The sequence below is a fragment of the Haemaphysalis longicornis genome, unplaced genomic scaffold (assembly GCF_048455015.1).
Source record: "Haemaphysalis longicornis isolate Haplotype H1 unplaced genomic scaffold, Haemaphysalis longicornis Haplotype H1 scaffold_4, whole genome shotgun sequence".
Classification (NCBI taxonomy): Eukaryota; Metazoa; Arthropoda; class Arachnida; order Ixodida; family Ixodidae; genus Haemaphysalis; species Haemaphysalis longicornis.
In genome coordinates, this window is record NW_027526361.1 from 15783865 (window position 1) to 15811502 (window position 27638).

General features: G+C 49.7%; 1 protein-coding gene across 7 annotated transcripts in view; it reads right to left on the bottom strand.

Annotated features, from left to right (window-relative positions):
• LOC144178302 (proclotting enzyme-like) overlaps positions 1-27638 on the bottom strand; it is a 439300-nt gene that overhangs the window by 39972 nt on the left and 371690 nt on the right. The window contains exon 1 of one of the 7 annotated variants that reach the window (XM_077706044.1): positions 3847-3927. The exons of the other annotated variants lie outside the window; for them this stretch is intronic. The gene's annotated coding sequence lies outside the window, so the exon portion shown is untranslated. Of the gene's footprint in view, positions 1-3846; positions 3928-27638 lie in introns of those variants that run through there. 7 annotated transcript variants of the gene reach the window in all.

The window sequence follows — 27638 nt, forward strand, 5'->3', positions numbered from 1 at the left end:
CCTTACGTAGGGAAATCCGAGAACACTTGGCGCTACACAACCGATACCATTCTAACCCAGAGATCTGCTACGTAGACACGGTGGGCTACCCTGGCCGCAGCGCGGTAACGGCAGTGGTGGTTGACTATCAAGGTAATGCGTAATCCTCGTGTTCAGTCACCCCGTCCCGCCCAGACACGGGAGAAGAAGTGGCCATCGCACTCGCCATCACGGGTACACGGGCCAGCATCACCATATCGGATTCCAAGACCGCCTGCGCAACTACGCAAGAGGAAGAGTTCCTGCGGCAGCGGCGCATATACTCCGGACCCGCCCTGAGACAACAGCAAGACAAGCCCGTCTGATTTGGACACCAGCGCACTTGTCGCTTCCGGGGAACGAGATGGCCCTCCAGCAGCCCGAGGATTCTCAAGTCCGAAGAGGTGCCGTCTGACGCGGCGGGAGGCATAGGCTCTGGACATATCAGGAAATTACCCAACACTATAGGCTCAGCCGTCTGAAACTTCAGGCGGCTAACAGACCACTTACAAGAGGACAATCAGTAGCGTGGCGTAAGCTGCAGACATACACGTTCCCCCTCCCCGCACTAACCCATCGACAGTACCCAGATAGATACCAGGACACATGCAAATGGTGCGGACTATCAGCCACCTGACTCACACAAATGGTTTGGGCCTGTCATCACACACCCCAGCTGCCGACACGGGTTTTCTCAGTAGTAATTACGAGCAGTGGGAAGCCACGTTGCTCAGCTCTATCCCCCAAGTACAAGTTGCGGTTGTCCGGCTGGCGGAAGACGCCGCCAAGGACCACAAATTCCTGGCCGTCGTCTGACGAAGCACCCAGCAGGAACCTCCCTCCCGGACGGTCACGCTCCGCAAAGATGGCGAATAAAGTTCTCTCTCTATAGCTCTCTCTCTCTCTCTATAGCTCTCTCTCTCTCTCTCTCTCTGCAGATTTTTCGGCGGGTAACGCTCACAACGAATATTGACATATATTAAGAAAAGAAAGAACTTGCAAAAAGGAAAATCACGTACCTCTTAAAGGAAGTAACTTACCGATAACAAACTTTTTTGCGAAACAAGGTCATTTCCGTCCCTATTTCGCCTCTGCCATAAAAGCAAAATTACACTCTTTAACTGGACAGGGTGCGATTAAACCGCAGAGGTTAGGCGTTCCTAGTGGTCTGAAGCACATGGCGTCGCAGTGCCGTATTTATGCACAAAGCCGTCATTGTAAACGTACATGGTCACCCCCCCCCCCCCTCTTTTGTAGTTGTTGAAATTGCTTTAATGAGGGGGGGTTTTGGCCCAAGCTTTCATAGACACTTCTTCGAGCTTTCAGGAGCCTTGTCTCACTCACTCGAGGGACTTCGGTTGGTCAATCGGTAGAGACCCTATGATCCATTTCAAACCATTTAGCAAGTAAACAATTAAGGTGGATGTGGAATGCCAGCGAAGGTCCCGTTGAGCGGCCCACCTGCTCGTTCTACGGCCCCCCGTTTTTCGTGCTACACCTGCTGCGTCTTGCGTGATTGGCGGCTGGCTGTGCGTGTGGTCGTGGCCTGGCCTTGAAACTTACACGACCGCTGCAGCGCCGGTTCCACACTCTTTCCCGGTCTCCCTCCATCCAAGGCCGTAATTGTGTCCATGCGCCATGCCCCCATAAGGACATAGGCCACCCAGGACATCCCCTCCCCCCTGGGAATGCGTCGGGGGACGTATACGTGGGCTAGAGGGAAACAGCTTCGCCGTAAAAAAATTACCGATAATTTGCGTTTGTTTTCGATTCACTTTTTTTTTTTACCGCTGTCGTCTGTGTCGGGAATACTGACTCAGCCCTTCCGCACAATGACAGTGAAGCCAAACGCATCCAACCTTCTTCAGTAAAGGCAGAAGGAGGAATAAACATTTATTGAACTGTATAAGTTCCGTTGTGGGAGGCCTCCCTAGTCCAAGAAGCCTTGGTACTTGGCTGCCCGGCGGGCCCTGTCCACCGGTAGTTGCGGGTCTTGGGGCGTGAGCTGGTCAGCTGGTCCTCCCACTGCTCCATGGTTGGGTTTAGTAGGGGTGCTAATGATGGTGACTGCCGGCACTCCCAGACCATATGGTAAAGGGGGTTGGGTGTAGGGCAGTGTTTTATGTTGTTGGGTAGATGGCAGGGAGTAGTGTTCCGTGGGTGTAGGTGTTATTTTGCAGCTGTCTGAGGATAATGGCGTCCTCTCTGGTCATCTTGGGGTGTGGTGGGGGGTAGATTCGGTGATGCAGTCGGTAATGAGTGAGGACATCCGTGTATCTTCTTGGAGATCATAGATCGGTCTGCCAACGAGGGGAAGGTCCGGAAGGTATGCTCGCGGGCAGTGGCGTGGGCCGCTTCATTCCCCTCGAGGGATGCGCGGCATGGGGTCCAGACTATGGGGAGTTCGCGAGGGGGGCTTTGTAGAGTGTTCAGGATGCGAATGTGTTGACAAGAAACCCGACATAGTTGGTAATTGAGACAGGCGGTTTTTGGAGTCTGAGATGACAGTGAGGTAGTCTGGGCCCATGGTGGCAGCGAGGGCGATGGTGATTTCCTCTGCAGACTCTGTATCCGGGATTGGGATTGTGGCCGACGTGAGTTTTGCGCCATGGTTGTTGACAACGCTGATGGAATGCGCAGACATCTAAGGGTACCGAGCAGCATCTGCTAAAAAAGAACGCTCCCCCAAGAAGGAGACGACCAAGCGCTTCAATCGACCGTTGACCGATCACAGGGTCAGCATCGCTCCGGAAAATGCTGCGTCAGTGGAGCAGGCACCTTCTTAATACTTGTTCAACACACATCCACCTCAATCATGCAAAATTTGCGTTGTAGTCTATGGTGCAAAATTGTCATGTTTATTCGTGGGGATCTAAACCAAGCCGCAAGCAACGAATTTCTCGCGGCTTCCTTTGAAACATTGTATGTGGGTCGTTGAAAGTAGCCTTCCTCTATGACGTAGAATTTACAAGAAACCCCGTCGTTATTTTCTTAAAAGCAGGAGGGGCGCAACTACTTCTCAGCAGTGCCCCTATACGTTTCACATTGCAATGTAATAGAGAACAATAGTTGTCACGGTGCTGGAACTCCCAGTTGACTAAACTTGTTGATTCGTGCCAGCTACTTTTATTCGTGTTTTTTTTATTAACGCAGCCTTTCACTTGTTCACTGCGTGCTGACGTGGCTGCAGGCAATTCCATAGTTTCTCATGGCAATAACTTGCAACATCTTGCCGCCTGCCCGATCTGCAGACAGCCGTCCTCACCAACTCCGTCGACCAGGGCCAATCGTCTCACCGACACACGACCTGGCCTTGGCCTGGCGAAATGCGACTCCGCTCATCGAGAGCATTGGACGAGATTACGAACGACCGAAAAAGGGGACACGTGAAGGCCGACTGAGCAGCCAGAGCGTTTAATTTGCGCTTTTCTTGAGCGGGTCTTAGTCGAGTTGAAGTGACACTACAAACTGAAAGAACGCGCTTCTGTGTTAAGAGTGAAATAAAAAAAAAAACAATGCCCTGCGAAGAACGGTTTCACCGACGTTACACCATCGCGTTAATTTACCTTGACTTACGCAGTAGCAAATACCGTAATCCGCTAGTAGCTACGACAATATTGGAGTCAGCATAATGTAGCGTGACTTAGTGCAGTAATGATTGATTCAACGGGTATGTCAATATCTCCCGCCAACCTCGATAGAAAATCACCCAAATACAAAAAAAAAAAAAAAAAGCGGGCGGAAGGACACAACGCACCACGCGGGGTAGTTACATGGCTTATCTACTTTATCTACTTTATGACGCACCAGAAATTTGTTTCCACTCACTTTTTTCTGTTGGGCTTGTTAATACCGGTTGGATGTATACTGCCTAAGCGCAGCCCGCAACTGACGCTGAACTTGTAATTTATACACCTCTGCATTTTATTTTTCTCTTCTGGAGTCTAGATAACGTTTTGTTCTCTCTTCTCGTGCACACAGCGGTCAGCCGCTGCAGCAAAGGCTGCCAGAAAGATCTCGGGATGTCTTCTTTCCGGCCGCTTCCGCGATAGCCGTTGCACCAAGTGAGCCCAGTCTGGCGGCGGGAGGGGACGCGCCGTCCGAGGCCACGCTGGGAAGATTGCTCGCACGGAGTATCAAGTTTCCTCGGCTTCTTATGCCGCGCTACTGAGGCCATATCTCGTACAGTGGGTCATCGCTTGGATGTTTTCGTGCTATACGCTTATCGACTGCATGTTTTCGCCATCAGATTAATTACCGCGAGAACGTGCGCACATTGACCGAGTAAAGAGCGCAGAAAAGCTGCCTTCTTGCTCCGAACTTTGTGGGAAAAACAAATCACCCAGCAGCCCTTGCGCTCGAACTTCAGGTGAAATAGAGGTCGAATGAGGTGCCGGGCCTAGCGCAGTTTCCAGTAATCAAACGTTAGCATGTCAGAAATAGCTACAGACCGGGTCGCAGAGTCCACCAATACACGTCGTAAGAAATGTGGGCTGAAGCCTCCTTGGGCGCAAAGGAACTCAAAAATTGCGCCCACCTCCCCGCGAGGGGAACCCTGTGTAGATGCGACGCATCGTGGTGTTCACTTGGTGTTTCCGTTGGATTGATTCTGAAATCGCGTGAAATGTGTCGGGAACGCGTATGATTATTATGTTTTATGATTATTATTATGTTTTATTGGCCAATCTTGGTCAATCTCTCTAAGCTGTATGCTTGGGGCTTCGCTGTCGCAACAACCTTTACTCCATCATTGTTGCTGTAGGTGGGAGCTTCTTTTCTTTTATTGCAAGTATTAATCATTGCCCCATCATGCGTTGTATCTGTAGCTTCTTGACGTAGTTTGAATGAGTCAAGGATATAAGGCGCGTTCGTAGCATTTGATTCTGTCTCGGTTTTGTGGCGCAGTGGGAAGAGCACCATGTACCTCACATTCCGCCCACAGGGTCGTGGGATCGAAACCGGGCACCGCTAACTATTATTTTTTTTATAGTGGAGGGGAAGGGGTGTGGACGGACAACGCCGTATGGAGGGACAAGGCGAGTGAATGAGATGCGGTCGCATCTAAAACTACCAGGGGACATATTTCAGACCAGTCAGTCGGGCTTCATGAGCACAGTCCACCCACTAGCCATGCAGGCGTCGCGCGCAAGGATTGCTTCCTTATCATTACAGCATCCCGAAAATTGGCTTCACGAAGTGCAAGTGAAGTAACTCACTTGGAGTAAGGCCTTACTGAACGAAAGGGTTTAAAATAACTTTGCTTCCACCTTGGGCAACAGAAGTGTCCCAAAAGCCTGCCAACTTTGTTTTACCACGGTGTTTCTTTCATTGCTTCGTGACCTGTGAGGGTGTCCAGCGACACTTGCGAGAGACGCGAAATCACTGTTGATTGTTATTGTTCCTTTGTTTGTTTGTTTGTTTGCGACGCTTATTTACACATGGACGTCGGCTTACGCCGTGCAGTGGATAGGGTCTGAAATCATCACGGGATGGCACCATTATTGTATCTGCACCTGTGCAAAGTGCCTGATTTTATTTTCTTGTTGTGTGGAATTGCGCATCTACCTTCCTGTTCGTCACGACGAATTTCATGAACATGTGACCACTCTGAAATTTCCGCACTGATAAAAATTAGGCCTCAGTGAAATATTTGTATAAACTTTCGTAGGTAGATGATGAACTGATTTCTTTCCTTTATGAGTGAGTGAGTGAAACACTTCATCAAACGAGCGGCCATGGGGCCCTCGCGGGAGCAAGGATGAGGGGAAAAGGGGAAGGTCACAACTCTCACAATGAACACACTTGCAGTTTGGGGTCCTGATCACCAAATGAACACATTAAAGTCAGTCAGTGGCACCGAAATGCACAGTTCACACTTAAATGTACAGTTCACACTGTGGACAATGCGGTTCACACTGAAGACAGTGCACGCTGCAGACAGTTCACATTGCAGACAGAACGGCGAAGCCGACCAGGCCGTTACACCAATTTGTAGAGACCGTTTTCAAGGGCGTATTCGGTGATTGCTTCTATTGTGGTGGGATTGTCACGGACCCCACTCGCATGTTTCTGTTCAGTCGCGCGTGATGGCAGCACGCTTCCTGAGAATCACTACTTTTTCTTAAAATGTTAGTTGAGAAAATCAGCCAAAAATGTTTATATTTTAAAACGGTGTGAGGCCCGGGCCGAATTTGACAGGCTCACTTGAACATGTGTTCACATATTTTACGGTGAAAATCGGTAAAGCACGCGATTTCCTCTACAATATTATCATATTTGTTAGAAATCTTGCCTTCGGTAACACCTAGGCCAAAAGTAAGCATAAAAACCCACGTATCAAAAATATTTGACATCGTCGGCTGCATGCATCAGACCCTGATACTAAAATTTGCAAACTCTATTCAAAGTAGATTTTGTTTCAGGCGAGAAAATAATTTTAGAAGTTGAGCATTAGAGACGTCTTCCATTGCACCGAGTACCTGCAGTGCGCCGTAAGAAATTTTTGCAAGCAGTGCAATGCTTATTGAAATCTCTAGTGTATCAAGTGGGAAACGAGCCACACATTCGTACCTTTAAACCTATTTTTGTAGCTTGACAAGAATACACCGAAAACTTTAAAACAGTGCCATTTCATTGCACCGACTGTCTGCCATACGTTTTATTAGTGAGAGCTTGGAGACTGAATGTGAACACCATTTGTATCGGGCCTTGTTGGGTCTTTTCATCTCGAATTTTCCCTTTTGCCGTACACGTGATGAGCAGTCTTGGAATCTGCAGTGAGCGCATACCAAGGGAACGCAAGTCATGTTGAAATGCACTGGCCAGCATATACTCTCCTTCTTTTTTTCTAGCAGCTCAAATTAAAACTTTGATGACACAGTTTGAATGGCAGATGCGACGAGAAAAGTGGTTAGGAGGGAGAGCCAGCCACACTCCTCCAAATTTTCCAAATTCGCAAGCTACGATGGTAGAACTGGCGAAAAAGAAACAAAAATCAAATACTGCACTAGCGGCAATTTTTCGCATGTTCCCATGATGCACTTCGACACGACTTGTGCTCACTAGGTACGACTTCAGTGAATGTCAGTAGTGCTCATCAGAAGCCGCAGAGGCAAAAATGTGAGACAGTTCTTATTTTGATAAAATAAATTATAATCGTCATCATCATCATCATCATCTCACTAGGTGCACGGCATGACAAAGGCCGTTTAAGTGCAGAGCACTTTAGGGGCCCGCCTTGTCGTCGTAGCTCACTGTAATGAGCTGATTAATAAGTACATTCCCACTACCACAATCACTGAACGACCATCCTCACCTTGGTTCAATGCATCCCTCAAGCGACTTAACAACAAAAAAAAGCGTCTGTACCGTTCAAACAGTCGAACAGCGCCAGCGCTTGGAATAGATACCACAACGCGGCTAAATTATTCAGATCACTTGCAAAGAACTCCAAGCGTTCCTTTTTTTCTTCCACTTTGCCTAACATGTTACGCAATAATCCAAAGCATTTTTGGAAAGCCATTAATCCTAACCCGCAGCGCTCCTTAGCATTGCTTCACGAAAACGGTACCCCTATTCCTGAACATGCCGCCCCCCATGTACTAAATTCCGTCTTCTGCTCTGTCTTTACTTCTGACTCAAATGATACGCTTCCAGACTGCCCTCCTTTTGATAACCCAGTTATGCCGGACATTGCTTTTGATCCTAACGGTATCATAAAATTAATAGATGCGTTGAAGCTTACTTCATCCGCTGGTACCGATGGTATCAATTCTAAAATTCTAAAAAACACTAAGTTGTTAACCAGCGTTATCCTTACGCACATATTTCAGCAATCACTTTCATGCGGTGTGGTGCCGGAAGACTGGAAGCTCGGCAAGATCATTCCTGTCCCAAAGAAAGGTCCAGCATCTTCTCCGAATAATTATCGTCCCATTTCCATCACTAGTGTATGCTCTAAATTAATGGAACATGTCATATATTCACATGTCATAAAATTTCTCAATTCCGTTAAGTTCTTTCACCCCAGCCAGCATGGATTTCAAAAAGGTTTATCATGTGACACTCAACTTCCTCTCTTCATTAACGACCTTAGTTCCAGCATCGACGTTAACATACCCGTAGATGCCATTTTCCTTGATTTTGAGAAGGCTTTTGACAAAGTATCCCATCAAAGGTTATTTCTCAAGCTCTCGCGCCTTAACCTTAATAACCTGGTATTTAATTGGATATGCGAGTTCTTAACTAACCGCCAACAGTTCGTTTATGCTAATAACCATTGTTCCTCTCTTTCCACTGTGTCTTCAGGCGTACCTCAAGGTACTGTTCTTGGCCCTCTACTTTTCCTAATCTACATTAATGCCCTGCCTAATAACATATCTTCTAACATCCGCCTTTTCGCCGACGACTGTGTAATTTACCGTCCTATCCGCAGTACTAACGACTCCACCACCTTACAATCAGATCTTTCTCTGGTGCAGTCATGGTGCGAAAAGTGGCTAATGTCTCTTAATATTCAGAAAACACGTGTCCTGTCCATTCACCGTCGCCCGGCTTACTCACCCGCTAAATACTCTATATTTAATTCTGAAATTACACCAGTTAGTTCATGTAAATACCTTGGCATTACCATAACTTCAAATCTCACCTGGTCATCCCATGTCATGAATATTATCAATGACGCTAACCGTGTACTTGGCTATCTTCGAAGAAACTTGCGACTCGCTCCGCCTTCCGTTAAACTTCTCACTTATCTAACACTTGTCCGCCCAAAACTGGAATATGCATGTGCCGTTTGGGATCCCCATCAAATCACTCTTACTAACACACTTGAATCGATCCAGAACCGTGCAGCCAGATTTATTTACTCAGATTACTCCTATCTAACCAGCGTAACCGAACTCAAATCTCGAGCTAATCTTGCTGACCTAGTGTCGCGGCGCAAATTTCACAGACTATGCCTTTTTCACCGCTTTTATCATTCCATACACCTAAACCAGGCTTTCATTCCTGCTCATCGCCTTTCATGTCGACTAAGCCATTCGAAAGCTGTTTATCCTGCTCGTGCGCATACTGCCGCACACCATTCTTCATTTTTTCTTCAAACATCTAGGGACTGGAATGATATGCCTTCTGACGCCGTGCACCACTCCTGCATCACTCATTTCAAAGAAGCCATCGCACAAATCATCCTTCAGTGACTTGTTTACCCCCTCATGTAACGCCCTTAAGGGGGCCTTTGAGGTATAATAAATAAATAAATAAATAAAATAACGCTCGATGTCAAGCGACTGCCGGAACCAGGCGGCGCAGTGAGATAACGGGCCCAAGTAGAGCCCGGCGTACCGGTCGTAGGGCGTCCCGCACAGGAAAAACAACCGGTTTAAATAGTCATAACCGTTAGAAACTCGTGAGCCGCTAACGCTTGTCATTCATCTCCCCGTTGTTTAGCGCAAATAAAACTGCAGATACATTTAGGACAAAATATATGTAATTAACCGGCAGCGCCCGTGTTCGTTTAGTTAGGAACGCTCGTTGGGTTGGTTTTTACGAGAGTAAGCGAGAAAAAGTGGCAGTGCAACGCCGGTAGTGCGGAAGAAAAAGCAAGCACAAAGAGCACAGAACTCCCGCTGGCGCTGTTTCAGACAGGGGGCGCGCGAGCACAGCGGAGGCGGGGAATTTGAATTGCATTGGGTGGTAGCAATGAGCGGATAACGGCGCTACAGCCCATTATGACGAACCACTACTCTGCACTTCCGACAGTAGAACGGCTTTCATTTTCACATCTACCTCCATCCGCTGTTGCCCGCGCCGCTCGAGTCCATTCGTTGCCTTTGAATTTCCTTGTCGTCCCTCCATCGAGTAATTAGCCTTCCCTTTTCCGTAGACCCTTCTCTCAGTGTCCACTCTGTCACCCTTTGTGACGGCTTATGTGACGGGTTTAATTGTGTGACGGCTTTAAATCATGGTTTTCACTCCCTGAATGGAAGCTCTTCAGCTCCTAAACAACAAGAGCCACTATCATTATTTGACTGCATGCGTAATTACAGTGTGCTCATTAAGTATTTTGTGTTTTCTGCGGCGGGTGCTTTTCTGATGGAGGCGAAGAGTGATAACACCCGTATGTTTGAGATTTCGGCGCACATTTCGACCAGGTGGTAGAAATTAATCCGGAGACTTCCACTACGGCGCGCCTCATCGCCTGTGTAGAGTCGGCGCATTAAACCGCACAATCAATCAATCAATCAATCAATCAATCAATCAACCAATCAATCAATCAATCAATCAATCAATCAATCAATCAATCAATCAATCAATCAATCAATCAATCAATCAATCAATTATTGTGTTTTCACTACTTCTTCACACTCATGGAAACTCCAATGTTACGTTTTGTATTTCAAACAAACCACAGTGAATAACATCCTTGGAAACATTTTATGCAGGACGTGCCACTATCACTATAATCATCATCATCATCCTAATAAGGTCCACTGCAGGACAAAGGCCTGGCCCATTGACCTCCAACCGCTCCTTTCCTCAGCTGCCCGAGTTAAATGTTTGCCTCCGCATTTTCTTATTTCGTCCTTCCATCTAGTTAATGGCTTTCCCCGTGTCCTATACTCGTCTCTCGGTATCTACTCTGTTACCCTGGTGGTGCACTCGTTGTCAGTTTGTCTCCCTACATGCCCTGCCCAAGACCATTTCTTTTTCTTAATTTGGACTATGATATCTTCTCCTATAGTTCGTTCTCTGATCCAGGAAACTCTTTTCCCGTCTCTAAGTGTTACTCCTGTCATTATTCGTTCCATGGTCTGTTAAGTTGACGTAAGTTTGCTTTCAAGTTGTTTATTAAGGTGCCAAGACTCCGCCTCATAAGTCGTCACCTCAGATTTATTTCTGAGCTTGCCACTGATAGTTCTCCGTGACTGGCAGGCCCGGATCGTTTCGTCCGCAGGCTTTCACATCTCTTCCAAAGTGGACCGCGTTAGTGTGTGCTAGAACCCACGGCCGAGTCCAAAGTCAACGCCCGCACCACGAACTTAGAGGAAATGCTGTGCGCCCAGAATGCGATGATAGCTCGATCGGATAGACGCCGGTCTCATAACGCGAGGGACCGGGGTTCGATTCCGACCCCGGGAAGCGTTTTTAAGACGATAGTCTCCCTTCGGCTACTTAAAAGCAGAAATTTTTGTCTGTCTGTCTGTCGCTCGATTCAGCCACCCGGCCAAAGTGAAACAGCAGCTGTGCAATAGCCTTATATACCCACAGCCATATCTAAACGTCTAAGTCTGCTGTCAATGTTCACACTTGTCAACATTGTTGAACAAGAACGGGACATTACGCAAATAAAGGGCAGAAAATCAATACATAAATGATTTTTTCAGTGTTCCTTTATTAAAAAAAATATGAATGCTTGGTTTCTGCGATTGCAAATGAAATACTGCATTAACTGCTCAAACCCTCGCCTGCTGTTGCCCGGGCTACCTGGCGGAATTAAAAAAAATTGCCCCCACCTCCCCGAAGGGAATCGTGAGGAAGTGCGAATGCATTTCTTGCGCCGAGAGTACACGGCGTAGTAATTCTGACATCGCCTTGAGAGGCGCCCAGCCAGCGAACGGTCTAAACTGGAGCAGAGCGAGCAGGAGACTGTAGCGAGAGAGCGCGCGCGAGCCGACCCACGGAGGTCTGGCGGTTTATCGCTGCATATAAAGGGGGGTACGCCGCGCTGAGCGCGCCGAGCCAGGTGGCTGAGAGAGGAGGCGGGCGCGCGAGAGAGAGGGGTGCGCGCGCAGCTGCAGCCAGCGAGGAGAGAGGAGGAGCGAGCGAAGGGGGAGGGGGACGCGCGCAGCGGCGCACGGCAGCTGCCGGGAGAGGAGGTGGTGCGTGACGTCACGGCGCGGTTGAGGAGAGGGATGCGCGCGGCGCACACCGCCGCGCCGCGAGGGAGCGGTGAGGGCGTGGCGTCACGTGGTGAGTGACGTCACTGCGCCGTTGCTACCGACGCTCCTCTCCGCTCTGCGCCGTTGCTAGGGAGAGCAGGGCTGCGGACGCCGCCGCCGCCGGCGGTGGATGGTTTGGGGTCGCTTATAAAGTGCATCGCACTTAAAAAATCAAACGGCAATAGCAACGAAAGGTTCCAAGTTCCGCTTGGAACGCTCGTGGAGTAGGGCAACGGGACTCCATAAACGTCGTAGTAGGGCACCTCGATTCACGCGCGCCTCCACCGTATGGCAGCGCTGGCATCGCAGCACCCGATTTGGAGAAGTGGAACGCGGTAAATTTAAATTGACTTGAGCAAACTTCTAGCGTGTTATCTTGGAAGGAACTATACGGGAGAGGAACAGCATGAGAGGTGAGCGGGAAGAGAAGGGAGGCATTTACTTGGCAGGGGCGCCAGTCGACTATCGTCTTTCGTCGACATATGCAACGAAAGGAGCAGATACGCGGCCATTTTTTTATTGACGCCACCGACCTTGCAGTCCATGGCCTCAATTGTGCACGAGAGAAATCTGCCATTCTTGTTCTACAAGAACGCACGCAAGGCCGTAAACGACAACCCCTCCCAGACCCACAATTACGCCCATATGGCACTCCCATCGTAACCACCCCTACAATTCGTGTTCTGGTGCTTACTATCCATTCAGACGATGCAGGCGTTTCTACTATTCATAACTTACAAAGAACGCTATTACAAATCACACACCTCTTCAAACGCATTGCTAATCGTCGATAAGGACTGAAAGAAAATGACCTCGTGCGCCTCATTCAAGCCCTACTAATTGGCCGCATAACATACCGAACTCCATATTTGGCTCTCAAAAATAGTGAAAGCCAAAAACTCGGCATAATCATCCGGCAATTCCAACCCCGACAGCTTCCGCTGCAGAATTACTACAGAGGAGAATTCATAAAACCTAGAACGAACTTCGAGAGGCCCATTATGTCAACCAGATCGTACGGCTCCAGCTCTCACACACTGGCCGTCACCTCCTCCGTCGCCTCCGCTGCCAACTTCCTGCTACCCACCACCCCCGCCAACGCATCCCTTTGGAACTACGCAATTGCATCTCGGCCGCCCCAATACCCAAAAATATGCACCCCGTTCATAACCAGGGTCGTCGACAAGCACGCATCCGAAGGCTTCGCAAGATGCTTCGAGTCAAGTCCCGAGACGTCCGCAACATTGACGCCGCCAAATATGACGCTGGAACGGGTGTAAGACCAAATGGTCCCGGAACAAATGGCCCTGGAACAAATGACCCCGGAACTTATGGTCCCGGAACTTATGGTCCCGGAACAAATAGTCCTAACTGGAAAGTAGGAACAAATGGTCCCGGAAGAAATGGTCCCGGAACAAATGGTCCCAGGCACCACTTAGGGCAAAATGACTCTATAAAACTCCCCGTTGTTCTCTGTTCAAATTTGCTGTATCTTGCTGGAGTGCAGTTTATAATTTCTTTCATTTTTTTAGTTTTTGTTTTCTTTGTTTTTCAGAATACGTTAAACCGGATATCTCAGTTTAGGTTATAATAACTATTTAACGCGGTATTTCTACCAACCATGCATTTTTGTGCTAGTGCAGGGCATTACACGACTGGCCCGTTTGGGGAATTTTTTTATTCGTATTTCCGCCAGTTTTCTCCGGCCTTTCTTATTTTTGTCTTTGCATTTTTTATACGTCGAAGACGAATATTATTATTTATTACTTCTCTCTCTCTCTCTCTCTCTCTCTCTCTCTCTCTCTCTCGCTCTCTCGCTCTCTCGCTCTCTTCCGTTCCTGGATTCTTGTAATGTTTTCATTTTTTCTGTTTTGGTTTATCAAAATGTCGTTATTGCAATTGTCTGCCTTGTCACTCTATAACCAATGACTGTGCTACTCGCAAACACTGTGGGAAAAATAAGCCACGTGGGAAACCTGCGGATCCATCCATGATTTACAGAATACGTAGAGGCATGTCTCAGAAAGAAGCGCCATTAGTTTCTTGTGAGCAAGTACTTCCCGGGTGGTTGCGTAGTGAGTTCTGTGCCCCCTCCCTCCCCCTCGGAAGTTTTCTCAGTCACCGCAACTATTTCCACGCACGGCCAGACCCCGTGCTCCCTTCCTGTTCAAGATAGTTTGTGAGTCCGGCCGTGTACCAGGAAGCCGCACCTGTCGCAGGACGCCGCTAGTAAGCAAGGTTGATGACAGGCACAGTCTCCAGACATGCGGACGTCTGATCGCGAGCATCGGCTGAGCCACTGGTCAAGCCAGGCTGTCACGACAGTCAGCACCATGGCAATGAGGGCCATCTCAAGCAAAGAAATGTATGTTACCGAAGCGAGTGCACTTGGAGCCACTAAATAAGAAAATTATGGCAGCCCGTTATTGTATTCGCTTCAAACACCGGCCGAGGGCTGCCCAGTACACGCTGATTTCGCTGAAATGTCTGCCGCTGGTTTGCCTGGTATTCGGAATAACAAAAAAAGGCGAGCAAAGGAAGCACGCGAGGACGTACATGTGCGACAAAAAATTTGTATACCGCATTTCACTCAATTAAATTCAGCCTTAGCAAATATATTATATATCAACAGATGCAAAATACATTGTGCACATATACAAGCATATAAACATAAATACATTGACCCCCTTCCTGCCCTCATACAGGCGCATAGGAGCAGGAGACGCATAGGTGGCACCATTTCTTCCTAGTTTGAAGTTGAGACCATTTGTTCCGGGACCATTACTTCCGGAACCATTTGTTCCGGGACCATTTATTCCGCGACCGCGCTGAAACAACCTTCACAATTACAACAGTACTGTAAGGGTTGCAGGCGCCAGCGACGCTGAAGAGTCGAACGCGTGGGAAGCGGCGGTTCCCTGAAGGGCGCATGAAGGGCTTTATGGCAGCCAAACAGCATGGCGGCCTTTGGATCATGCCGCCTGCGTGGAGACGAATTGTCTTGAGCCTCAGCTGGGCTGTGGCGTTGTTTTGAACGGCGTGTTGCAAAACACAGTACGTGCGTGGGAAAGCGTGGGTCGGATGCTCGATGCCCTTTCCGTGGACGTGGCGGCGGTTGCTTCAGGGGCCGCCTGCGCGCGCGTTTAGCCAGAGGGAAGGTTGTAAAAACAAGTGGCCCGACGCGCTTCTGATAACGGGTCAGCAAAGGGCTGTCAACTGTGCTTGGACGGCGGCCGAGTTAGGGCAGTGGTTCTGCCTTAGTTGTCCCGCGCGCACAGTAAGGAAGTGCGAAGATGTTTTGTTGGGAATGCGACGGCGCGGGGTCCACGCGTCCCATATGGTTTCTGCCGACGATCGCGTGTCAATGGCGGGGTGCCTCGAGAGGCGCGCTGCGTTCGTTAAGAGGAACGGATATGGGTCACCCCGGGTTTGTGGTGGCGGTCCAACTTTGGACAAGGCGTTATACGCGTAAAGTGCGGGCAACGCAGGCCGCGTGCGGAAAAGCTTGCCCCGGGCGCTTGCGCGTGTTTCCTCGGGTGTTTGAGTGTTTGTTGTATGTGTTTGGTTTGCTTTGGTCTCTTCCTTTTTTTTTTCTGGTGGGAGAGAGTGACCAGCCTTTCAGGGTTACGGGGGGCGTTGCCCACCGCGTTGTAGGCCCGGATTTGGTGATACATCCAATCAGGTAACCACGAGATACTGATTGGCATGGGTATCGGGGGTGGAGCCTAAGTAACACATCAAAAGCACGAGACACGAGGTCTCGGGGTCGAATCCTCGGGGTTTTAATGTGCTATGCACGCCGGCGTATTGCCGGGCTAGCCAGGTTCAGCTAGGAAGGATCGCACCACTTGGGTAGTCTTAGGTCAGGGTCCGTCGCTGACGGGGGTGCCGCGTGCACAAAGTTGTAGCTGACTAAGGCTCTCACTTTATTTCTTACTTCGTTAACTCTATCTTCAGTCTGGAAATATTTTGTATATGTCTTCCGTGTAGATATACAGTTTGAAAAACCCTTACCAACCATCGTCGTCGTGTCATCAGTGCCGTAACCATCAGGCACCAACGCAGATCATCAATCAACAACATTGAACCCACCATTTACTAGTACACCACCGAGGAATTGAACTGACTTCGGCAAAAGTAATCGGTGACGACTCCACAACTGCTGAAGAAATCGCAAAACCCCCGCAGCCCCTACATCTCAAGACATTAACACCATAGTCACAAATTCGCAAGCTCCCTGTCGCAATTACGCCGCCGGTCAGATTGCTCCCTTAGCAATCCGCATCCTACAGTCCATCCCTAACCCCTCTTTCCTCTACATTCTCTGGACCCCGGGACATGAGTTTCTGGAGGGGGATGAGGCGGCTCATGCAGCCGCCCGCGGGCATATCAACGGGGCGTTCCCCTCCAACACTTCCAGCGTCACCGTCGGAAGCGCACCATTCTGTACCTCAAAAACTCAAAGATATCCTCGAACGCCGCATCTCACCCCCGCCCCATGACAAGTTTACTAAGGAAGAAGCCACCACCTACCGCCACCTTCAAACGAACACATACCCGCACGGCACCCTCCTCCATGTCATCCACCTTTCCTCCTACTCCGCCACCTACAAATACTGTCCCCAACACTGCACACTCTACCATATGATTAGGGCGTGCTCCCACACACCATCCCTCCCCCCTATTCCCTCCCCCAGCCATGAGCAGTGGGAAGTCGTGTTAGCCAGCCCGAACCCCGGCGATCAGCTTCTGTTGGTTGGAAGGGCCTGCCTGGCAGCGACCGCCCAGGGACTTCTGGACTGTAAAGTCCCCCCGTTGCCGTGACTCCAGAACTAATATAACAATAAAGTTAATTCCTCCTCCTCCAAATGGCTGTACATGTTATTGTTCCCCACCGCTCCCGTACCCCTCGGCCCTTTGGGGTGGCCCAGTGGTTAGGTGGCCGGTTTGACGTCGTAAAGGTCCTGGGATCCATTCCAGGGACCTCCCTAACCACATTTTTTTCTTGAGGCTTCGGGGTTTTCTGCCTACGCCGGGCGGATTTGTGTCGGCATAAACAGCTGTGCTGTTAATAACGTTTAAGATACGCAACTAAGAAAATCATAATGTTTGCGTCGAAGCTGTCGTTAATTTGATTCACAAGAGAAAGCTGACGAAAGGAAATTGGAATATTTAAAAAAATTACCACGACGATGGTTGAACGTTAAGATTTCTCCTGGTGGATTCTTTGGTTGGCCAATTCTACACTGCAAGAATGTATTACTCTGTAGGTACGCACCGCCTTTCAAGAATACCTACACCAACTGTCGGGTGTGCACTCCATAGTCCTAACGTTTAGGCGAAGGTGTACGGCGCGAATCGATACCTGCTGCTTGACGTTCAGCGAAGTCCCTTATGGGCTCGGGCTGTCCTCGTCTCCTGTCATCGTCGTCTCGTGTAGTCACGGTACTAAAACACCGGAAAACTCGTTTTCCAACGCCTCGGGCTGCCTCCAACGCCTCCAACGCCTCCAACGCCTGTGGAACGCTCCCTGTCCACTTCAGCAATCGTCAAGAACAAGCAGAAGCTCTTTGTAGACGGGCTATAATTTGTGTTACGCTCAAATACCCACAGGCTTTCGTCGCTAGTCCTGATCGAGTCAGGTGGTTCGTCGAAACAAGAAAAGGCTTACTTGCCTGGTGCCGGGGCCTCGTTGACCACTGAGGGCTGGTGCCAGGGATACCCTGATTATAGAGGGAAGTTTGTGTTCGCAGAAAAGACCTACCATGCCTCCCGCGGACAACGTGGGCGGACAACCCCCTGGGTGACCGCCGGGCGGGGTGAAGACCTCGTCACCGTTCCAGCCAACCGAAGATCCCGTTTTCAACGTTACCGTGCCTACAGATGCGTCCACAATCTCCGTCGTCGACGCCGTCACTGATGTCGTCGGTTTCCCGAACGGGTACATGGTCAACACCTTGGAGGAGTGAAGTTCCAGTGCACCGTCTACACGTCCGCCGCCATGGAGAAACTACAGCGACATAGTGGCCTGTCCACCCGCGGCAAAACCATCGCCAGTGAAGCCCTCGCGCCGCCCCTCACCCGCGTGGCTTGTCTCTCCCTCGCAGGATACGTCGCCGACGAGCGCCTCCTAAGGGCACTGGCGAACGACCAACCACCGTCGACCGTCCTATGGTCCGAAATGGCCACCGCGTCGTCCAAATTGAAATGAAGTCCGAAAAGTCCGTGCCAAACTTTATTCGAGTTCTAGAACAACGCGTCATCTGCGTATACCCCGGAGTCCTACTAGTCTGCAGCCGTTGCAAGAAGGCGGGACACTACAGGAAGGACTGCACGGAAGACTTCTGCGGCTGGTGCTCGATGTACGGACACACAACGGGAAGCTGCACGGCAAGATGCAGGCGGTGCCGAGGCGACCACACCACGGCTGACTGCGTCAAGCCGCGAGGTTTCGCCAAAGTTCTCGTCGGTCGTGAGCGACCGGAGCGAAGCGTCACCATGGAAGAAGATGGCGAGAAAGACGGAAACACACCCCTTTCCAGCGCGGCGTCAGCAGGGGAGCCCGTGGCGCCGTCTCAAAATGAGGCTAACCAGGACGAACCACAATCGAAAAAATCACGCCCCCCACACGTGACAGCCACCGACGCACTGCAGGCAACTACCACGGGAACGGAATAGCAGCTCGTGTGGCTCCCCGCAGGCCCTCTTCATCGTAAGAGAGTCCTCTATGGAGACCAGCCAAGACGAAGAACAAATTCACGACTCTAAGACCGGCGGCAGCAAGGACGACGAATCAATGGACTCGGACTGCTCCGTGTCCAGCTGTGGAGTGAAAGCTGCGCGAGGCGAACTTCTGCGCGCATATCAGGCAAAAAGGACAAAAAAAGAAGAAACCCAGCAGATCAGCGGTGGCAAGGACAAGTAAGCTAAAGGCTCCGCTTATAACCCTCCTGCCTATGCTACTTAGGTTAGGAGCGCTTAACGTTCGGGGATTTAAAAACGAGAGAAAACAGCACAATGTCATACATTTCGCTCGCCTTCAAAACATAGATATTTTGTTGTTACAAGAAACGAACTTATCAAGAGCGGCAAGAGCATACGACCTAAAAGTATACGAACGCTTGTGTTTTTTGTCTTTCCATTGTCCTTGTCCTAGTCGCGCTCTAATTTTTACTAAAAAGAAAGTTCGGCGTAGATGGGTTTTTCAGTCTCTCGACACGTCAGTTTTGTGGCCCCGGCATCTTAATACTTAGGAGAGGTTTACTTCAAACATTTATTCCAACAAGACTATTACGGCAGTGTACTAGCCTTAGACCTGAATGTAAAATGCATGAACATACGCGTAGTAAATATCTACGCCCACGCAAAAGAGGGCGAGCAGAATCAGTTTTATGAAAACCTCAACGCGCACATGACACACAACGTGCCAATAGTACTAGGGCGGGGCTTCAACAATATGCTCAATTTTGACCCGGACACAAGGAGTCCGAAACAGGCAACGCGAAAGATGTGGCACACGAGAGAGTTGAGGAAGCTGATTAGCAATTACAGCATGATGAACGTGTGGGTCAAACTACACGGGTATACGTATGGCCTCACGTGGGAAAGCGGTCAAACTAGCTTCCGTATCGACAGGTTTTACGTAACATCTGACATAATGGACTTGGTAAATTCCTCGTCTATCGAAAACCTCCAGGCCGAACGCACAGCCGCTATCGGTCCACCGGCGCTTCAAAATAAAAATAGCAATCCCTCCGAGCGACGTCACCGACCACCGCTGGCGATTATCTACTAGTTTGTTAATGGACGAGAAAACCAAAAAGACAATACGAGATTTTCTTCAAAACGATCTACAAAGAACGGAACCCACTTTAGCCGCCTGGATAACGGATAACAATCAAAGGACACCTAAAACCGATCTTCAAAGAATGCGGACGCCGCTTTGCACGCGAGCACACCACACGCATGAATGTTGTAGCGACGAAAATACACATTTGGACCGTGCATCCGAGAACAACGCGCTTGTAGAACAAGAGATAGCAGTCTTAAAGCAAAAACGCACGGAACTCATGCGGGAAACGTTGCTAGACACAAGACTTAAAGCATTCAAAATAAGCGCCCCGGGAGACACCAACGCGTATGAATTCTTGCGCCAACGTCCGGAAGCGCAGGTCGGTAGCATTACCGATAACATCGGTGCGTTCACGGACTATTACCGTGAGCTATTTGCTCGGACCACTACCACGAGCAAACTTGTAGCTTGCGTGACCTGTTACACGATGTTCCCAGTGTTGACCCAGATTTGCGCGTAACTTTAGAGGTACCTTTTAGCACAGTCGAACTAGACGATGTTGTTAACAGAACGCGTTCCGATTCATCGCCAGGTCCTGACGGCCTACCATGAACATTTTACAACGTTTTTTGGCCGCAACTTCGTGCTTTTTTCACGAGGATTGTAAACCCCGCAGCATCAGATTGAAACTGGCCACAATCTTTCACATCGAGTCTTTTAGTCCCTATTCCCAAAGACAACTCCGTAGCAGACGATCCAGGTACCTGGCGACCGATCTCTCTCCTAAATGTCCACTATAAAAATAGTAATGTCGCTGATATCGAATAGGCTACAGGCGGCGCTGGAAACGACAATTGTCAGATCACACCATTGCAGCATACCTTACAGCATACAGCATTGCAGCATTGCAGTCACCTTAGCGCGACTCGTGACATACTAAGCTACGTCACAAAACGCAATACAGCCGGGTACATCGTACCACTAGACCAGAAAAAGCCTGCGACATGGTTAAGCACGGGTGCCTCTTCACGATCTGAGAGAGTAACAAGTCCCGAACACACTAAAAGCAGTACTTAAAATGGCTTACACTGGAAATGTAACGAGAATCTGCATGGCCAACACGCCAAGAGAGCCTCTCCCGCTAGAGAGAGGGATTCGACAAGGGTGCCCCCTCGCCCCCATACTTTTCATAATAGTCATCGATCAGTACGTGCGAGCACTACAAGAGGATACAGTGTTCCGGGGCATCCCTTCCTAGGTATAGCCGCTGCCTGAAGGTACTCGCATAGGCTGACGATGTGACATTGCACGCGCGAGACCAAGTGGATGTGAAGGAGGGCCTGAAATCCTTCCAGGGCTATGCGGGTCTTTCAGGCGCAGAATTAAACATCCAAAAGTCGAACGCTATGGCACTTGGGCATTTCCGACATAAGCCACCAGTATTGGGTCTCCCACCCAAACTCAAAGATAGCCTAAAATTATTAGGCGTCACGTTCAACGAACCCGGGGAAATGGAAAACTATAAGGAACAGCATCGAGAAAGCTACAAACCAACACCAACAACAGACATGTATATGCACGAACATGTATACGTAGTTAAAGCGGTACTTTGTGCGAAAGCGTAGCACCTATCCCGCATACAACTACCTTCGTCACAACAGATAAGGAAAATCTACAAAATTCTATCCCTGTTTATTTGGGCAAGCCCCACTGAACGCGCCTCTCGAGAACAGTTACACAGCACTGTGAGCAAAAAGGGACTGCCAGTACCAAACATGTTCATTACGAGCCAACAGCTCGCTTTAAGAACCGCATTGCAAGTACTAGAAGCGGACGACGAGCCAGCCGCAAACCTCCTGCGATACTGGCTTGGTCCTCGTCCTCTGGGAAAGCACCTGGAGGACAGAAACTTGAACCTAGTCGTAAAAAGCGAGACTCAAGGCCGCCACCATACCGCCATGGAAACTTACCTGAAACAAGCCAGGCAGCGTTTGCAAAACGCGTACCTACGCTAGCTATCCCCATCGAGGCATCATAGAAGCTCCCCACCATGTGGTTTGGCGTCATATGCGCACCGACAACCCACCGCCGACTCGAGAAGCGGTGGAAAAGAGCATGTCCCCCGTGGTTGCCAGCGAACCTACGAGAGCTACAGTGGAAGGTAGAGACAGGCGCCACGCCGACACGCGACCGGCTAGCCAAGTGGCGCATCACGCGCGACTGGTGCTGCACTTCCTGCGGACAGCCAGAGACGGCCGATTACGTGTTGACCCAGTGCAGAGTCCCCAAAGCCTTCTGGTGACGCCTGTTGTGGGTCACAAATCTGCATCACACACTGAGGTCCAAGTATGACGAAGACACAAATGCACGAGCGCGCAGGAAACTGCGGCTCCTGTACACAGCACTACGTCGGTAAGAGCTTTGGCGGAACAGAAGCTTCGCTGACTCGTCAATGAAGCTGCGTTGTACAAGTGTGTGATATATCTGCTGGTACACCACTGCGAACGAGTCAACCCAACAAACAGAGCGCGTGTCGTGTAAGTGTACGAAACACCAACCAAATGATAATTTGGAATTGCGTGCGTGCGCGCGAGAAGGACGCGATGCATTCCGGAGGTGATGGGACGCTTTTGTGCATCCAGAGAGAGAGAGAGAACAACTTTATTTTGTGCCCGGTGGGAAAAGGAAGAGGTTGGAGATCCTCCTCGGTCCTCTTCCCCCTTTTAGGCGGCAGCCAAGAGTCCTTAGACCCCGGCGGCGTCTTCAGCCATCCGGACGAGTTCGACTTGCACTTAGAGTAGTCACGCGAATTCCACCAAGCATGTGTAGAATTTTGTAAATATCCATTTCATCTGACGGGGCGATCCAGCCCTCTTGATGCAACATGGACGCTTAAAGAGGCCCTAAAGCCGCCCCGTGTGCTGCCATACCCATCCTGTGTATGTGTGTCACGAATAAATATTTCTAGCCCGAGCCCCCAGGGCGAGGGGCTGGAACTGCACTGCGCTCGTGTTGACCCGTGCCACTACCCCGAACTGAGCCAGACGGTGCATACAAATTGCTTAAATCCGGTTCAACGCAAGAGAGGGCGCCACCGCCTAAGCAAGCGTGCGATTGCTCCACCCACCGGCGCTCCTCCGGCGCCCAATCAGCGCGCCCCATGTGGCAAAAGAGAGTCTTCCAATCTTTGAATGCTTCGGGATTTTTTTGAGTGGGTGCCGGATTGAGGTGTTACACCCCACCCGCCTCGGTGGCTCAGTGGCTAAGGCGTTGCGCTGCTGAGCCCGAGATCGCGGGTTTGATTCCCGGCCGCGGCGGCCGCTAAACGCCCGTGTGCACGAGATTTCGGCGCACGTTAAAGATCCCCAGGTGGTCCAAATTAATCCGGAGCCCTCCACTACGGCGCGCCTCATCACCTGCGTTGCGTCGGCGCGTTAAACCCCACAATCGATCAAATCAACGATGTGTTACACCCCAAGATGTGACGTTAGGCCTAACGTCCTGAACCTCGAAATGTGAAGTTAGGCTTAACGTCTTGTGGCTTACAGCCTTACGGCACTCACAGGAACGCCGTTCTTCCCGTTACGGATTCTTTGGTTGTCGTCTGAGTTTTCCAAACCGCTTCGACCGTATCAAAGTGGACCAATCGGAAAGACGTCAGCTTCATAACAACCTGGACCCAGGTTCAATTCCGGCCCCGAGAAGCGTTTTTTTTTTTTTTCACTTCACCCACGATCATTCATTATCATCGTCAGAGAAAGTTGGCTTTCCTGCAGGGCGTGCTGACGTACAACGGCATATGTGAAGACACCAACGCTTCGCTTTAGGAGTGCCGCACCCTATTAAAGCTACAAGAACTCACTTCACAGTATAAATGCAACGCTGATTATCCGCTTGTGGGATTGGAGATAATGACGTGTATCACATGGCCTGAAAAGCCAGTGCATTGCGCATGCAGTGTACGCACAACGCGCAATCTCACTTAGCTTCGACGCTTAACTTCGCAGTTATTTTGTCACCTCAAACAAAGAGCACTGCTGTGAACACTATTTTTATATTTCTATTTTCACGTATGATGCATTTAACCGACTATACCAAATATTTTCTTTACAATGAATTTAAACTTATTATGAGCCAAAAGAAAGTTTTCAGCAAATGTGGGAATTATTTAAGAGAAAACAACGCGCTTCACCATTTTCAAAATTATTTAAGACTATAGGGACCGGGCAGCTGGACGGGTGGCGCCACCACTCGGCGCTCCCCTCGTCAGTGGAATGAGCCGGTGCATTGGACTACATAGCCTCCCGTTGTTGTTGTCGTGTTTGCTTCGGTTCTTTGTATGTTTTGGTGGCGTTGTGAGCAGACATGTGAGATGAAACGAAGTCTAAACAGATGTGTTGGGTTCTTAGATGCAGTGATGACTACGTAAACTTGTCGGACGCTTCTAAAGTTGGGTATCGGCTGCAACGGCATGAGCGCTTTTTGCAGCGATCTGCGCTTGGCTCCACCCGTTCTGAGTACGAACAAAACTACTATTATTAGTATTATTTTCTTCTTAAATGCACTAACGGCTACGCAAACTTACTGGATGCTTGTAAGGTTGGAGAAGGGCTACATTGACACGAGCGCTTTTTGCAGCGCTCTGCGCCTGGCTCCGCGCGATCTGAGTAGGAATAAAACTAATGCAATATTAGAATTCATTTCTACCACTTAAATTATCTTCACTGGTTTTAATGACTACGGTTTCAACGCCAGCCTTAGCGCTGGGATACCTCGATACGTGTGCTTTAAATAGAAAGGCACCTGCATACGAAATAAATTACCGTGTAGCCGTAGAAATGTTGCGGTAGTTTAAACTTTCTGTAACCGTGAGCTTTGTACCTTCGGTTTTGGTGAGCAACACTGTGACAGCATGGGAGCCTGAAAGCCGAAGTGGAAATCCCACGTTTGTGGTGGTCATTTTATCAAGAGTCAAAGTTATTCACAAACTCAACAGCCCAAGCTACAAACCATCCCTCCTCCCCTTCCCGTTTTACCAATTAAGGCTGGCGCCGACAGTTCAAAAATGTGGCAGTGCTACCGCCAGCTGGTGTTTTTTAATGCTTAAGTATTCTTTACAGAGTACCTAAAAATCATGTAATGCCTGGTGAAGACACCAAAAACGCGTGATTAGTTGCCTCAAATATGGGTGCATGAGCCCGAGTCCTCCCCCACAGACACATTTCCGACACGCTGGAAAAGTTAAGATTTGGAGAGGGGTCATGGAAGTTCAAAATTAAACAGCAAAATCATTTAGCCCTCCGTCTAATGATTATGATGGTTGAACACAAAGTTTTCTTCGTGCGAAATCGAATGGGAAATGGTCAAAGTCAAAGACGCTGCGATCAAAAGACCAAACTGCGCGCTGGTCAAATTCGACGCTTAATTAGCCAAAGTTTAAATCCAGAAGGCAACCAAGGAAACCCATACGATAGAGCTTTGCGATAAACCATCATCGTCGTTAGACGGAGGTGTGCATGATTTTTCAAGCGTAGGTGGCAGCTTGTAAACCGACCGCAGCATTCAGTTCTGAAGCTGAGTACTGGTTTCGGGCACCCTCCTGTCTTGCGTCCTTCAGCCACGCAGGAATTGGTTTTTGAAAAACCATTTACTAACCAGCCAGCAACCATTGCAATTCTTGTAAAGCAATGCTTCTCCACGACAAGCAATAACATTCTACTGTCATGCGGTATTTATTCTATCAAGGATTCCCGATGACTGTAGTAAGAGCATTTCTGTGAAATTAAACACGTTTCAGCCGTAGGTAATGAAGTTACGGAAGCGTCGTCCGTCACAATTTCTGTTTTGAGGTAAATCTTCGAAGACACCCTCGAACTTTGTCTTTCGCTTGTGGACGACGTCGATGCCGTTTCGTCATCAACTGCCAAAGGCCAGCGCCGCAGCATTCCTAGATCGGTTGCACACACCAGCTTTGTGGCAGCATTTAGCGGCAATGTACTCCTCGATTCGCGAAACTACATGCAGGCATGAAAAAATTGCATGAAGCAACGAACTTTCACTTCCAGCCTTACTTCCAGCTTGGCGCATTGAGCGTCGTCTGCTATTTGTAAATACTGAGTATGGGTGTAAATAAGTAAATAACACACATGACATGCCTCGTAAACGTCACATACACACTCAAGATTTACCGATCTGAAAAATGCACGTGGGGTTACGTACGCTTTGCAAGCCGCACCGCAGAAAAACGACAGAAAGACATGCACAACTACGCTGCGCTGACCGCCACCGGCATTCCACTGACGAGCGGTTCGCCACGGGCGGCGCTGTTCGCTGAAACGACGGTGGTGCCATACAACGGCCGAGTGGGACTCAGTACCCGCTAAACACGTCTCAAGAAGCCAGAAGGTCGACATTGGTATTCAGAAATTGCGGAGGGCACCCATGACTGCTTGTGTTAGAGGATGCGAATGCATTGGTGCGCTGCGCGGTGTTTGCGATGTTCGTTTGCGATTTCACAGTGCGCACTCGGTTTAGGACATGTCGTCGCCGCAGCCGATGTCGAAGGAGCCGAAGGCGTGGAACCAGTCGATGTCGAGGCTGCGAGGAAAAGTACAAGCGGTCGGACTGCAAAGCCGTGGCGGTGCGTGTTGAAATCATATGTCCTCAAGCAGCCGTATTACTGCGTCTCCCCGTCCCACCGCGTCGTCAGCAGTTCGACTGTCCCTGTAGCAGCGATGATGCCGTCGCTCGCGCTTGTTTTTTTTTTTTTTTTTTTTTTTGCGAGGGAGATGTAAAGGTTTTCATAACTTAGCCAAACTCCCGTGCGCCCTCTATGAGAAGGTGGCGCAAAGCTAAGTAAGGCATGTGCTGACACCGGCCGTAGCAAGGGGTCAGCTAGGAAACCATCCACGTTCCCCCCTCGGTGCAAGAGAGACAAAAGTGTTTGACTGAGCATTAGGTGCGGGGTGGTCCCTTATTTCAGGAATCTCTGCGCCGCCTTGGCTCGACTGGCCCTTTCGACCAAGAAGTCGATCTTGAGGTAGGAGCTGGACAGCAGTATCTCCCACTGCGCAGGGGATGGGGAAAGAGGTGGCAGGGCTCGTTTATTGCCGCACTCCCATAAAATGTGCTTGAGAGTGCCTCGCTGGTTGCGAATTTACATTGGGCGTCGACTAGTGTTGCTAATAACACGTGCATCCCAAACGAATGTTTAAATGCGTTAGTCTGAGTGTGGTTGATTTCCTGCCTCTTCGCGAGTGTTGAATGTGGTTCGGGGAGCGTGTTTCTATCGAGCCTGTAGAGCCGTAAAATTTCTTGGAAGGTTGTGAGCTGTGTGGGTTCCGGCGTCGATCATGGGATCGGTCGACGTGGGAACGGCGTCGATCAACGCCAGACGCCGCGAACATAAACGCGAGTGCGATGGGCAGCGGCTGGCAGCGAGTAGCAGTGAATGTCGTGCCTGAGGGGCTGCCCGTAAGCTGCAGGCTCGACAGGAAGGCGGGCACCGCGAAGCGATCACACCCGTAATTGGACGAGCATAAGGGTGCGTATGCAAAATTGTACAGAGGGACTTTGTGGACAGACATTTCGGATTCAATTGTGACATATGTGTGTACGACAGACTGAGGTCCGAGAGCGACGTAATGCTAATTGGTAAGATGACGTGAAGCTTGAAAGTGCAACGGACGTGTTGCTACGCGCCTTTCGTGAATAGGCTGACGGCGCAGCGTTTAAAGGGTGCGGAACGTGCAAGAGTTCTTTACTATGCGGTGCCGCTGTGCCATGGCTCAAGATCTGTACGACAAACGGATACTTGTGCCCCCTCATATAGTGCCTGGAATATACAGGCACTATACCCCTCAGGTGCTTCGCAAAGCTCCGCTGGT